The sequence below is a fragment of the Ambystoma mexicanum genome, chromosome 2p, assembly GCF_040938575.1.
Source record: "Ambystoma mexicanum isolate Mex_15411 chromosome 2p, UKY_AmexF1_1, whole genome shotgun sequence".
Classification (NCBI taxonomy): domain Eukaryota; kingdom Metazoa; phylum Chordata; class Amphibia; order Caudata; family Ambystomatidae; genus Ambystoma; species Ambystoma mexicanum.
The window spans coordinates 675,581,678-675,595,715 of NC_090923.1; the positions used below are offsets into that span (position 1 = coordinate 675,581,678).

The 14,038-nt window shown below is 43.2% G+C and overlaps 1 protein-coding gene across 5 annotated transcripts in view; it reads right to left on the reverse strand.

Moving 5' to 3' along the window:
- Positions 1–14,032, reverse strand: part of SAMD4B (sterile alpha motif domain containing 4B) — a 1,200,154-nt gene extending 1,186,122 nt beyond the window's left edge. For 2 of the 5 annotated variants that reach the window (XM_069644257.1, XM_069644253.1), the window contains exon 1: positions 13,918–14,032. The gene's annotated coding sequence lies outside the window, so the exon portion shown is untranslated. Of the gene's footprint in view, positions 1–12,174; positions 12,196–13,184; positions 13,205–13,817 lie in introns of those variants that run through there. The other 3 variants (XM_069644254.1, XM_069644256.1, XM_069644255.1) reach the window with 3 other exon arrangements.
- Between the last annotated feature and the right edge of the window lie 6 nt (positions 14,033–14,038).

Below are 14,038 nucleotides of genomic sequence, written 5' to 3' on the forward strand. Positions count from 1 at the left end.
ACTACCCGATCCTGGCATAGCACACTGCATCGAAAAATGCAATGCCATCAACAACTTCAGCAAGGTTTTCGCCAGCACATATACACCAGCTCTGCATCCACAGACCCGCCTCACTTCCTTCCTCACGAAATCTCTGGAACACCCTGAACAACATTAAAAAGACACACACTACTGAGGACCTGGTAGAAACCTTGGCTGCCCTCAAAGCCATATTGTATACAGACAACGTCCTCCCTGCATCCATCATCAAGACCCTCCCTGCAGACGCTCTCCTTTTCTACTTGGAGATCATTAACAGCTCCCTAAATCAAGGCACCTTCCCATCGACCCTTAAGGCAGGACAAATCCTCCCTAAACTAAAGAAACCCACTCTGGATCATGACAAACTAGGTACCTATAGCTCCATCACCCATCTTCCCTTCCTAGGTAAGATCGAGAAAGCCATCGCCGCGCAACTGCGCAACACAGACACCAACAATCTTCACCAAACCCGACCAATACGGGTTAAAACACAGGCGCCGCACAGAGACTGCAACCATAAAGGTGGTTGACGACACGCATCTTTTACGAAGGCCACCCTTGCCTTCTGGTTCTACTCGACCCCTCTACCACTTTCGACACAGTAGACCACCAGGCGCGCAGACACCCTACATCAGCGCATGGAGATCGGCGATCTTGTCCTACGCTGGTTCAAGTCCTACCTCACCAACCGTTGGTTCAGATGGTCCACTAGATCGCCAATGCTACCCATCACCTGTGGAGCCCCCAGGGTTCCATCCAATCGCCAGTAATCTTCAATCTATGCATGGAGCCGCTGGGAGCCCTAACATCAACATCCACCAGTATTCCGACACAGAGCTATATCTCAAGATCGATCCAAGGACATCCACAGGCTCAAAACTTGCCCATCGCCGGTCCAATCTTGGATGTTCAGTGCATACTTGAAGCCCAACCCCTCCAAAACCAAATGCCTATTCTTCACCAACAACACCGGTCACCCAGACATACAGACCTGTATCAAACATGAATCCTGAGGGATTCACACCAAAGCTCACCTCCTCAGTCAAGTCCCTTGGGTTGCACGTCAACTCTCCTTCAGGACACACACAGCTACGAAAACTCAGACAGCTTGGCATCAGCTCGCCCTCTTGCGTAATGTCAACTCTCCCTGCAAACAGCGCTGGTCCTATCCCACCTGGATGGGGCCAATGCCCTCCTCGAAAGCCTCTCGTCATCCGCCCTTGTGCCCCTGAGAAGTGTGCTACACCCGGCCGCACAACTCATCAAGGGTCTACGCAGACACAACCCCATCACCCCAGCCCTCATCGACCTTCACTGGCTCCCACTGCACGCACAAATCACCTTCAAATCTTGAGCATCATATATAAGGCAGTCGCTCTCAAGTCACCAAGCTACATCGTGGAGAAATCAACATCTCTGGAGAAATCAACATCTCCAGCAAACAGCGCACCACCAAAAGCCAGGACACATGCAGACTTGAAATCTGCTGCTGCAAAAAGGAAATTCATCAGACAACAAGCAATCTCTGCCTTCGCTCGAAGACTGTGGAACCTCCTCCCCATCAGCATCAGACTAGTCCCCCACGCTCCTACAATTCAGAAAAGAACTCAAGACCCACCTCTGCAAAGAGTTTCTTGTCAACACCTAGGCCATCATGTCATCCCCACGCCACCTGACTCGCTAGATACAGTCAGCACCAGCCCCTCCACCCTGTACAGCTGTATCCTACCCCCTGTATATCTGGGGTTACCTCTGAAAAGCCCTCTGTTGTGCATCTGCACTGTTGTATACCTCTGCAAAGCACTCTGTTGCTTCTCAAAGCTAGGTCTGCACTCAATAAAAACAATAAATCTCACTCTATACCTTGGAGAGAACTCAATATATCATACAAAGTCCTTCTTTGAGAACATACAAGTACCTGCAGTCAGTGAATCAGACAGGGGATCATATATATTGTAAGAGTGAAAACAATACATGAAGCCATTAAAAACATGCCATCCAATAAGGCTACCTTGTTAGCTGTGTCCCGGGGGGATAGTTCAGTGGCAACATGCTCGCCTTGGAAGCAAGACGACCCGAAGGAACACAGGTTTGATGCCCGGGTCCGCGCTTGAAAACCTCTGGGTATTTAAGCGCGTTATAAATATGCAACTAAGACAACAAAATAAAAGAATTCTGTAACAGCGCCTCGATGCCCCCGAGCGCTTTAAAAATGCAAATAAATAGATGGCCTGCACCAAGCCAATTTAATAATGTTTGCAGATCGGTAGTAGAGCAGCATTTGAAGCATCTGTATGATGAGCTCGAGATAAAACAGGGCACCTGATAAAGTTCCTACACCCTCCTCCAGCTCTAGGCCAATATCACTTATGAATACCGACATGAAAATACTAGCAAAGATTATCGCAAACAGGCTATACAGAAAAAAAATGAATGATGCGCAAATAGGCATCAAACCTAATAAAATTGCAGATAACATTAGACTGCTACAGCACATACTATATAGCAGGAACAGAATAATAAAGCAGGCAGAATACGCTTCAACCCAAGAAGCAAAAAAAGCACTGTCAAATGGCAATTACCATTTGAAGCCCTTAAAACATTTACGTAAGGTGTTCACTATCTCTAAAATATATACACTATATAATAAAGCATTTGCTATTGTCTCCAATGCACCTGTTCAACATAACCAGGAGGTACACGTCAGGGATGCCCACAGTATCCTTGCTGTTTTATTGGCTCTTGCACCCTCAGCAAAAACATGCCAGAACAAGCATATCAAAAAGGTATCCGCAAACCAGAGAGATTGAGTTTTTACTCTACTCGCATGATCTAATTTTAATGGTTAAAAGAAACTCAACCATTGATTCAACATATTGAATCCCAAATTGGCAGGTTATAAAATTCACTGTGGTGGGCAGGTGGGGGTACACCCATTCCTCCATAAGGAAGCACCAATTTGGAAGAACACTGCAATCAGAATAGGAAATCTTACAGTAAACTGTCAAACGTGGAATGACACAGGCCACTGATATACCAAGGAGGGTAAATAACAGGTCATCTTTTAGATAACTACAAGCAAGGTACGCCCTATCCAATCCAGAACTATGTAGATAAGTAATTAAGTTGCATTATCAAGGCCTTGCTTTCTGTATCCAGATTTGGCCCTTCATTACCCATCTATGTGCCAGATATAACGAGAGGAATTTCAATATCCATTTATTCAAATTATATTTTTATGAAAAAAATTCAAGTTGAAGAGCAATTTAGAAGAATTGTTTAATTATCCTTTATCTGAATCACAATGGTCGGATATTGCAAGCTCACATCATACATATATAAAAGAGAAGCCAGGATAAAACTGACTTAGTATAAGTTTTGGCATGACTGTTATAGGACACCAGATAAACTGCATAAAATGAAACTAATAGACACTGATCACTGTTGGAGATGTGGACGGGTAAGAACAGATAAGGCACATAAAGGGTGGTTGCGCCCTAGACTAAATGACTTAAGACGCAGTCTGGGGACAAGTTCACACATGAAGTTATACGGCAACCCAAGAACGCACCTGTAGCTTTGTTACATGACTCGTCGCAATTACAGCCTATTAATAAACATACCACTAGGACGATTTAATAGTTGCAGCACTCAGTGCCAAAATTAGCATACTCATGAAACGCAAATAGTTACTTTCATGATTGAGAGCAACAACAGCAAGAGTTTTAGTCTTTGGGTAATCACTGTATACCGGCTTTTACCATCACCTAAATAGTGGGATATAGAGTAAATCGCTCTAAATGTTCCCTTATTTTCCAAAATGGTCAGATCCCTTCAACAGGACAGCTAACACAATAGGCATTTATCTCGAGAGGGCAAACGGAAAATCACAACCCTTGTAACCACAAATGTGATACATTAAATGTTAGGAGATATCAGTGCAGCTCCTAACTGCCATTACCAGCACTTGAGATTATATGGTAGCTCGGCAGACCATAGTCTGAACATACATAATAAGCATTACATTGTAGGAGAAGTATATCACTTTCAAATATACATTTACGATTAGTGCTTCTTCTAAAGTGAAAAGAGAGGTCACTGTTGCCACATGTGGCAGAGACCGAGGGAGTTTGCTGCCATCGCCACAAACGACACACTAGGGTTTGAGCATATCGCGAGAGAATGACAATATATTTTCGATCAGAAGAGCAGATTACGACCCCAAACGTTCTGCTTCAGGCATGACTTAAAAGCCATGAGCCATTTACACGAAGGCAGGATGGAGCGGAGGTGTGAAGGGGTGCTTTCCACAACAGCCGAGTTCTTCAATAATTCTCACTATTCCTGCCAGACTCCAACCTGGAAGGGACGAGTCTGGAGGATGGCCTGTGGCTGCAGGTGTGAGTCTGTGTGTGTTGAAATGTGTTACACAACATTGCTGTGTTAAAATGTTTGTGATCCCATGCAACTCTGCTGGAAATGTTTAAATGAGCATTTTTAATGTACACCTTTCTGCTTTGATGGGGTGTTCTCTCGTCACCCCCACCCCCTTACACCACCACTCCTTCACCCACACTCCTTTTTGGAAGTACACTTCTTTCCATCCCTGTATTTCCACTCTTCCATCAAAACTGTAATCATGTTACCAAAGGCGATTGTTTTAAAAAAAATTTGGAGCATTGTGCTTATTTTTCATGGGATATCCATGCATCCTTAATTCTGTTTTCTTTTTTTTTTTTTAAATAATGAGAGTTGTGTTACTCTGGCAGGTTAGGATACTTCTTGTATGTCATGCTATATCAGGACATCTTTTCTTACGATGTATTTGAATGTCATGTTGCTTTGTATATGTAAGGTAAGGGTAGTGAAGCAGCTGGTAGGTGACCTACAGGAAGGAAACATTCTCAGTTCTCCACGTGCACACAAAACACCATTTACTTCTCTGCAAGAATCAAGTGTCACTAGCCAATAGCTAATGTAGAGTGCAAATGTTGGGGTGTGCCTGTAGAACCCCACCAACACTCAAAGAATACACATTACCGCCATTCAGTGCAAGAAACAGGGCCCAAAGTAAACCTGCAAATGCAATCCGGTAAGGCAGTGGCTACAAGATTCCCCTGCTGCCCCCTATTAACATATCAAATTAACTGCAGTCTGGTTAATTGCTCAAAGGGGTCATGCAGTTTGCATCAGCGCTCATGCTTAAATAATCACTATAAATCATAACGGTGATATGAGCTCTTTGATTCAATGATAATCTGCCATATTTGTGTGCCATTCTTTTGTTGATACACTGCAAATGTATTCGTTTCACATCAAAATAATTCAATCTGTGCTCTGTTCCAGTTCAAGACTTGAATCATTTCTGAAGTGAATAGGTATTTGTTTTATTGGTATTAATCTTATACAATGGTTAGACTAGTATTGGTCATAGCCTCAATAATGATCTTAACCTCTACACAGGTTTCGCCACTGTGGCTCCAGTGGGTCATCAGGAGGTTTTCATATTCACCACTTCGAAATTTCTGAGTAGCATACAAGGGGAAAAAAAAGTTTTGACGGATCCGATTGTTCTAACAACACTTTTTGGATCCCCTATTCTTCATAAACTTATTTATTTATTCATATAATAATGACTCGCCCTTCTTATTTTGGTGCAGTTAATCTTGCTACTGAGTATGCTGCCTTTTTTCAATGGCTCCTGGTATTTTGGGAGTTATCTGCATGTATTAAAATGTGTTTTGTTGTTACAGATATTCTAGAGGTTCTGAATATATTAGTTCTAAGGATACGTTTCAATAAGTTCAAAAGATTATATGTTGAGTCGTTCACAGGTTTTTTTCTCTCCATATTGTTACCTTATTGTAAATAGTTCTCCACGATTGATTTGTCCTTGAGATCTGAAGGGATCGGCAATTCAAAATGGCCATCTGTTTGTTGTGGTATGCAATCACGTTATGCGTAATGACATTCTCGTACCAATTATTAACGCAGCCATTCAAAATGAGGCAGTATTTGTTGCTGTGTTTTAGCAAATAGACATATTTATATACTGTTCGCCTGAATTCGCTCATTTACCCGTGTGCTGTTGCATGAATAAAGATCACATTTTATGAGTGAAGTAATTACTAAATAATATCATTTTGATTCTTTCTTTAACAAATCGCTCAAATGTCTTATTATGGATGGAAAATTGTCAATTCTTGAATATAGTGTAAGGATTACATTAAAAGGAAATAGTTTGATGGTGTATGTTATTTCTCATCTTGATTGTTGTTGAATGAATCAACAGGAAATATTTATATTACACTCACCATCATCGCTCTGATCATGTCCAGAGTGGACTATGCCAACAGCCTATACCTGGGCATGCCCAAACGACTTCTAAAAAAACTGCAACAGATACAAAATGCAGCAGCCAGACTCCTCCTCAAGCTACCCCGAAGAGAACACATCACACCTGCACTAAAAATACTACACTGGTTACCACTAAAACAATGAATAAAGTTCAAGTCCATGTGCATCACACACACAGCAATACACAAACAAGGCGCAGAATTCCTAAGCGACAAACTACGCCTACATCAGCCGACAAGAACACTAAGATCAAGCACCGACATACGCCTGGAACCAAAACCCTACAACAGGAAAAAACTCAGAGGATCCTCTTTCTCCCACCAGGCACCCAAAACCTGGAATGACCGATCTAAGAATATACGGAACACAACAAACCACCTAGCATTCAGGAAACGCCTCAAATCATGGCTCTTCACAGGGTAACCACAACGGAGACGCACCAGAATGCGCAGACATTAATTAAAACAATGGTGAAAACTCCAATCCCGGCCACTCTCAATCTGGACAAACACTCAAACCAAAGAACTAACTACCCGACAGAACATAAGATATCATGGAAAATAGCCAGAAAAGGAAGGCTCCAGAGACTGAACACATACTTAGACACAGACGAAAGCCCTCTATTGACTCGCCCACTCACACGTCTTGGACGCACCACATCCAGACCGGCAGACTCATTTAGATAGAATTGAGAATATTAGCATGGCCACACTTGGATGGAGTTGAGGACATTGGCCTGCGTCGCATCTAGAGGGGACTCTGAATGCTAGCTTGCCCGCCCTTGGATGGAGTTGTGAATATTAACGTGTACATTTGGACAGAATTGAGAATGTCAGCCTGCATCGCATCTAGATAGGACCGCGAGTGTTGGCATGCCCGCACCTAGGTGAAAGCTGAATGCCAACATACCCACACCTAGATAGATTAGTGAAATATAAGCATGCGTCGCATCTAGAAAGGACCTCGAGCGTTAGCATGGCCGCACCTATGCAAAACCTGAAGACTAGCACAGGCCACACTTAGAATTGTGGACTTTGCCTGCGTCGCATCTAGATGGGACTGATTGAAGGATAGCAAGCCTGTGCCTAGATGAAACTTGAACATTGGCATGGGCCACACTTGGAATTGTGAACACCAGCATGCGCAGCATCCAGATAGGGCTGCGAATGACAGCATGCCCACACCTGGACAGATTTCTAGACGCTAGCTTGCGCCGCATCTGGACGGGACTGTGAATGTTGGCTTGCCCACACCCAGATAGAATTCTAGACATTGGCCCGCGCCGCATCCAGATAGAGTTGGGGTCAACTGGTCCACACTGGGACAGAACTGCAAATGCTAGCATGCCAAAGGTCAGGTAACCCACTAACCAATATAAGCTCAAACTCTGCATACTTATCTCACTCAAACAACCATCTCTCGCACAACAAGCCGCACACACTTCACAACACTGCAACAACACATAGGCCGCGTGTGCTATTGGTCTGGCTTATCACAGACCCGATACCCTCACCAAAGCTCAGCATCTGGTGCATACCGAGTTAAAGCTGCCAACAGAACACCACTCCTCTCACTATCCTACTCCCTCTTCACCTTACTAACCCACCCCCACCTTATCATTTACAGATCCACCAGAGGACCAATTCCGTTGGTGACGGTGCACGGTACAAATACCTTTAACATATATATGTGCACTTAGTGCCGATTGCCGTTATAACAATTAGTTCAGTCTAAAAAAAAAAAAAAAAACACACTATTCATAAAGTTATTATGATTTTACTTCGGTTGCTTCTTTTCCTCTCAAGGGTAAGACACCTGATTCTTAGTTGATTTTATAATGCACATTCCAAGATAATTAAACATTTCATTATCCTGATTTATACCAGATGTCCATGTGTCAATTAGATTAATCCATCTGGCCTCTTTCCCTCTTAGTAGCAGTTCTTTGTGTCCACGTCTAGGTGGTAAATCCACTCTTTATATTCCAAAGAAGGTAATTCCTTCTAAAAGCCTCAGTCCAACCCCCCACACCAACATTAGCATCCCATGAAGCTCCTAGCAGGCCTAAAGAACGTCCAGGCAGCCCATTCCAAAGTCTTGCTCCCAATTCACCAACAAACCGTTCATTTAGCCAGATCTCATGGATACGTATAGTGTGTCATTCTTGTGAATGAATTTCCAGACACGGACAGAAGTTCCCAAATCCAGTGATTCCAACCTCACGCCAAGCTCCAGGCAAAGACAAAACAAGCAGAGCAATTTTAAGTAACATAAAAATACATGCACTGTGCCACATTTCAAGGAAGAAAACGAATTAGATGAAAATCACCATAGGAACTTGATACATTTTAACAAGTGAAGACTGCAGATTTTGTAAAGAAATGGTATGCTACCTAAAACCAGCTTTAATCCCCAACCATTTTGAATGATTCGGTTTACATTCAAGGTAACGCTTGGTCCAGCAACAGCTAAGAGCTGTAAACATCCAGTCTGGGCGATCTGGACCCCTCCCCACATAGTCAAGTCTCTTTCCCTGCAAGAGGTGCAGACTATCTCAATTCTTGTATATTCCTGTAGCCATGCAAGTCTTTTTTACCCCCTCTCTTAACTTGCAAATAAGATTTTCTAAACTAATGTGTCCATGGGCACCTCCAACCAGTGTGATACGGGGCACCTTATTTAAAAGTGTCCATTCGAGAGACACTGTGGCTAGCGTTTGAGTTTCTCATTTCGGAAAAGGTAGTTAAGAAACAGGTAACGTAAATAAGGAACATGATTACTTATGAGCATTCGCTACCCTATCAGAGCACATTCCAGTTTCTCTATTGCATATCCATTTAACTGGACCATAATCAGTATGCAAGCCAAAACCTGTGCACACTTTTCTTAATCCCACTGACATTTGCTGTATGCATTAAGGAGTTACCTCAACAACAAAAAAAAAACACAACCATCAATCTACGAGGAAGGACACCAGCAAACAACACAGTTTACCTTTACATATGGGAACATCGGATAAATCCCATTTTACTTTATCAATTGCATCTATCTCACTCCCCTGTCTTTTGTCTTCAACATTTACATTTTCTGAAATCCTTACCTAGCACGAGGTCACCTTCTGGAGATGACTTGGCAGTATCAGAGTTAATAACCGGTAATTTACCTGCAATACCATTAATAGGCACTATGGGTATTTTAAACCTACTTATCTGCCACGATAGCCTATGCAGGTTCTCGAGCCCCTGAAGTACCCAACACTACTCTATCTGTGGTATATAATTTTTAGAAAATGCCTTGGAATCCAACATTTACCCAACACATAATTGTCTATGCCGCATCACTACAGAAAACAATACAAATACATGCCAATGCCAAGCATTTACCCTCTGCCAGACGCTCTCACTGATTCTGCACACTCTTCCCCACTTTCTTACTTCACTCTTGTCCTTTTTCCCCAGCAGACTAAGGACTGGGTTTGTCAGACAGAGATACAATAGGCATAGACAATGATCGATATGGTGATGATTCAGAGCAGTACAAAAAGTGTATTAACATAAGTGCAATACAAACAGGCAACATTAAACAACAGTGCATGGCCTATACACCTCAAGAACCACGATTCTTTGTACTTGCCAGTAAACCTAATTGCGGCATTACACAGCCAGCATACATAATCAAAGGAGGCACCACTTTGACCAACAGTGCAACTAAGGATGACAAAAACATATCGTGAATATATAATGTACTTTGCTGCCTCAAAGGGCAAACGAGTGGGGGTGGTGGTTTTATCTTTCTTAAGTGGGCAAGAACCTCTGCAATTCTACTGTGTCAAAGTAAAATGACACAATATACGAAATGTAACCATCAAAATATATATTTATAAGTAAGCTTACATGTCACAAGAATGCAGATTTAGACTATCAGATAAATATAAAACAGTACCCTACTATTTATATCTCCCTGCACCACTATGCTTTTTGATTAGCATTTATCTCAACAGAAACATCTTACAAGAAATGCATTAAGTTTCAATGGCATATATGTTTCGCCCTGGCCTGTCGACCCTGCTTGTCCGCTCCATAGTCAGTTAACAAGTATAGCTGTTTAGAACGACTGCTGACACCCGCTCCAAAAGTCAGAAATAGCGCTGGAGATTATCCTTGTGCGGGAACCAAGCGATTTCGACACCATAAAAACACGCCTTCCTTCCTAAAAGTCAGACGAGCCAGACCTTTAGAAACCACACTGTGGGAAGGCCAGCCTGTTATAATTATAGTCTGTGATATAATGCGAGCGTCCAGCATCAGTGGGGGCAGTAAGCAAGAGCAAACAACATCTGACAGGTAGCAAGCAAGTGCAGGACATCCTACAGACCCTACTGCACTGAAGGCTGGTTTCTATGTTAAAAGTTGCCACTGTCCACAAGACCTGCCGTTGCGTATTTTTTAATGCTAGGAATTATTTAAATACACATTAAAAATATGCCACATAGAAAAGTCAAGCTTTTTAAACTTACCACAAACAAAAGTGGGTGCTGTAAAAGTAGAGTCTCTAAAGGAAAGGGTTAGTGCATCCCTGGACAACAGAATGCAAGGTATTTTCCAGTTTGCTGGAATGATGGGTGTTCACATACGTCAAAAAACTGATTTAACGACATGTATCTGGAGTATACATCAGAACGTAAATGGTGGAAATTGTTCATTTGATATTTAACATCGATGGGTGTATATACACGATAGAGCCTCGAAACAATGTTACACGCTTTCGCACGTTTTCCATTTCATGGCATGTGTCCGTGTCTAAAGGGTCCGGAGGTGCCGAGTGGAAAGAAAACTATCCAAATAACTAAATACGATTGCTTTCGTTATTATACTATTAGAAACGTTCAAAAGCGACAAGAACCGGGAGAGGAGAATACATAAAACCGTCACGTTGGCTCAATTCCTGCCTTTAATTACTTATATTCACTGTAAAGCCAGTTACCAGGCGGCTTCGCGACTTGGCTGAAACACGTCACGCTCTAATTCCTTGACAATAACCACATCTACTATAGCCACGGCATTTAATCTAAAAGCGTGCATGGACGTCCGCAAGTAAATTGCATTATACAAGTAGTTTGAATCATCCATGCAGCAAACTAAAGTAAACGGCAAAATGCTACAGAACAGACTGAACGCACAAGATACACCCCTGAAGCTACTTCAATAAGATACCAATGTGTCCATCTGATAATCGAGTGGAACTATAGCACACGTTTGAACTACACCCGCTTTCGGGACACTTCAGCTTGCCATTTTGTTTAAACGGAGGAACCTCGAGTTCAGACTACGTAAAATGTCCAGAAACGCCTGCACTTACGAGGGGACAAAGGACAGCGATAGGGAGCTCTACTACCGTTAGATTATATGGGGCGGGGACTCACGATCTTTAAAATAATACTAGAATAGAGCTTGGTGCATCCTTGTAGGATGATATGGATCAAAGTAATTAGCCAACAAACGTTCGTTTAAGAAAAAGCGAACAGGTATTTAAAACCTTGTGCTAATTTGCTCAAAGATTTAAATGCAGAAGGGTATATATTTACGTTTCATCATACTACTAATATGCTGGAAGCTAGAGCAGGGCCTTCCTCCAATCCATCTCTCATGCCCAGGACGAAGACATAAAATTTAGCAACGAATTATGCTTGTTTATCTATAAGAAAATACAAACTGACAGTAAACAAAATGATATCCTATTGGGCTCTTTCAGTTATCCAACAAGTTTACCTTTACAATTTGCAAGACCAACACGTACAAGATTTGAGGTCACGTAGACAAGACTTCCTCTCCACCATGCATTTTTCCGAAGGTTTTCCTTCCAAACTGGCACACGATTCAGACCCCAACCACCGGTACTTCCAACCTGAAGCTAAAACGACACTGTGTGATGGACAGAAGGCACCTCAATATACTAGAACTATAATTCCTTTAAAATCACAGGCAACGAAAAGCAGACTGGGCACGCAAACACCTACATGCTTCTTCCAAATCACTCAGCCCGTCAATGGCTCCATGTAGCATTTCAACCCCAACAAAACTAATACCAGACACAGATTTAGACGCAAACCGTACAAAACCAGCCCACAAAGAGGCTGCCTTTAACTCATTGAGGTCTCCTATTGCTGAACGACCGGATCATTATGCATGAAATGTAAACTGTGACATACGATGGTGCCTCTGAAAAACCAGTTAGCTGCAGCGCTGCAGAACTGAACTCTTGCTTCGAGAGATACATCAAAGCACATTCAAAACGTATGCTGCAGCCGTAACTACTTTTATAGAACTATTCCCCCTTCCCATCTTCCTCCACAAAACTTTAAAGCCGTCTTGTGGCAGTGTAAGAAACTATACATATTCATAAAACATATGGCAGTCGCTGTTCCCAAACTCAAGAGTTTTGCTACTCGTGTGACAGCAGGCAACTTACGAACAACAACCCCTCTTCAGCTGGTGCCCATGACCTAACCCAAAGTGATTGCTTCTCCAACCCAACTGTGTCCCCGCTAACACCACATCAAGACACAGTCCACTAAAGTTTCGAATTCATGGGGTCAGTGATCCTGCAGGGATTATCTAAAATCTTCTTGACCGTGTGCCTCCCTAACTTATTAGGTTTAGGGCCTCTCATAACATCGTTTTCGTTTGATGATGGGCTATGTCCCTCCTCCGACCTTAACTCCCATCTCATTCAGCTCAAATACCCCCCAACCATTGCCCTCCCAAGAGGGATCTACTTTCCACTTATGCTTTGACTCTTTCACTTACTCCAACTAAGAATGCATCCCTTTCGTAGTGCGATCAGTCTGCTCAACTCCACGCCCCTCCCTTCTACTTCTCATCTAGTCCATCTAACTTCAAATGCGTCCTTGTCTCCCGACACCTGTCACAAGTTGAGTAAATGTTTTCAGATGCCTTGTGGTCCGATGCTCCTCTGCTCCTGCTCATCTGCGCCCCATCCCATGTATTAACTGCTCTAATCAATATGTCTCCAGCACTTTGACTTAGATCTATCTCTTCACCTAGTACATGTTTGTCTCCTAACGCGCTGTACACTCGCTACATTATGTACTCGTAATCTCCTATACCCCATAGCAGCTCCACATTTTGCTTAACTCTTCCATGTCTAAATTATAGCATCACCGCTCGTCCTCTTCAGTACGGTATCCTTTCTGCGGTACAACTCCACAACTACTGCCAAAGAAGACCCAACTCTGTAGATCCCATCCCACAAACGTCCTAGGACTCCTAGTGCAGATGACACCCTTCAACTCCTCCTTCTCAGGAACCCTCTCTGTGTCATTCCTCACCCAGGTGACATAAAGCCCCTCCTCTAAAGTCCCCCCCCTCTTCGCCCGTCTTCATCAAGTGTCAACTCCCCCACCCCCCCGTGTGACGCACCTCTTAACACACAGGCCCGCTTCTTTCCCAGCTCTTCTGTGTGGGCCTCTGCTTATTTGAACACGTCACTTCCGCCCCCCTCTGTACTTCCTGCACTCACCCCCTGAGCCCTCCGTTACCACCGGTGGTGGCCTTTCGGCACCGCTTTCCCTGCTCCGCCCCACGGCCAACTGCGGCCACCGCAGCACGACGCTCGGCGCGGCCCAGCTACGTCATCACGA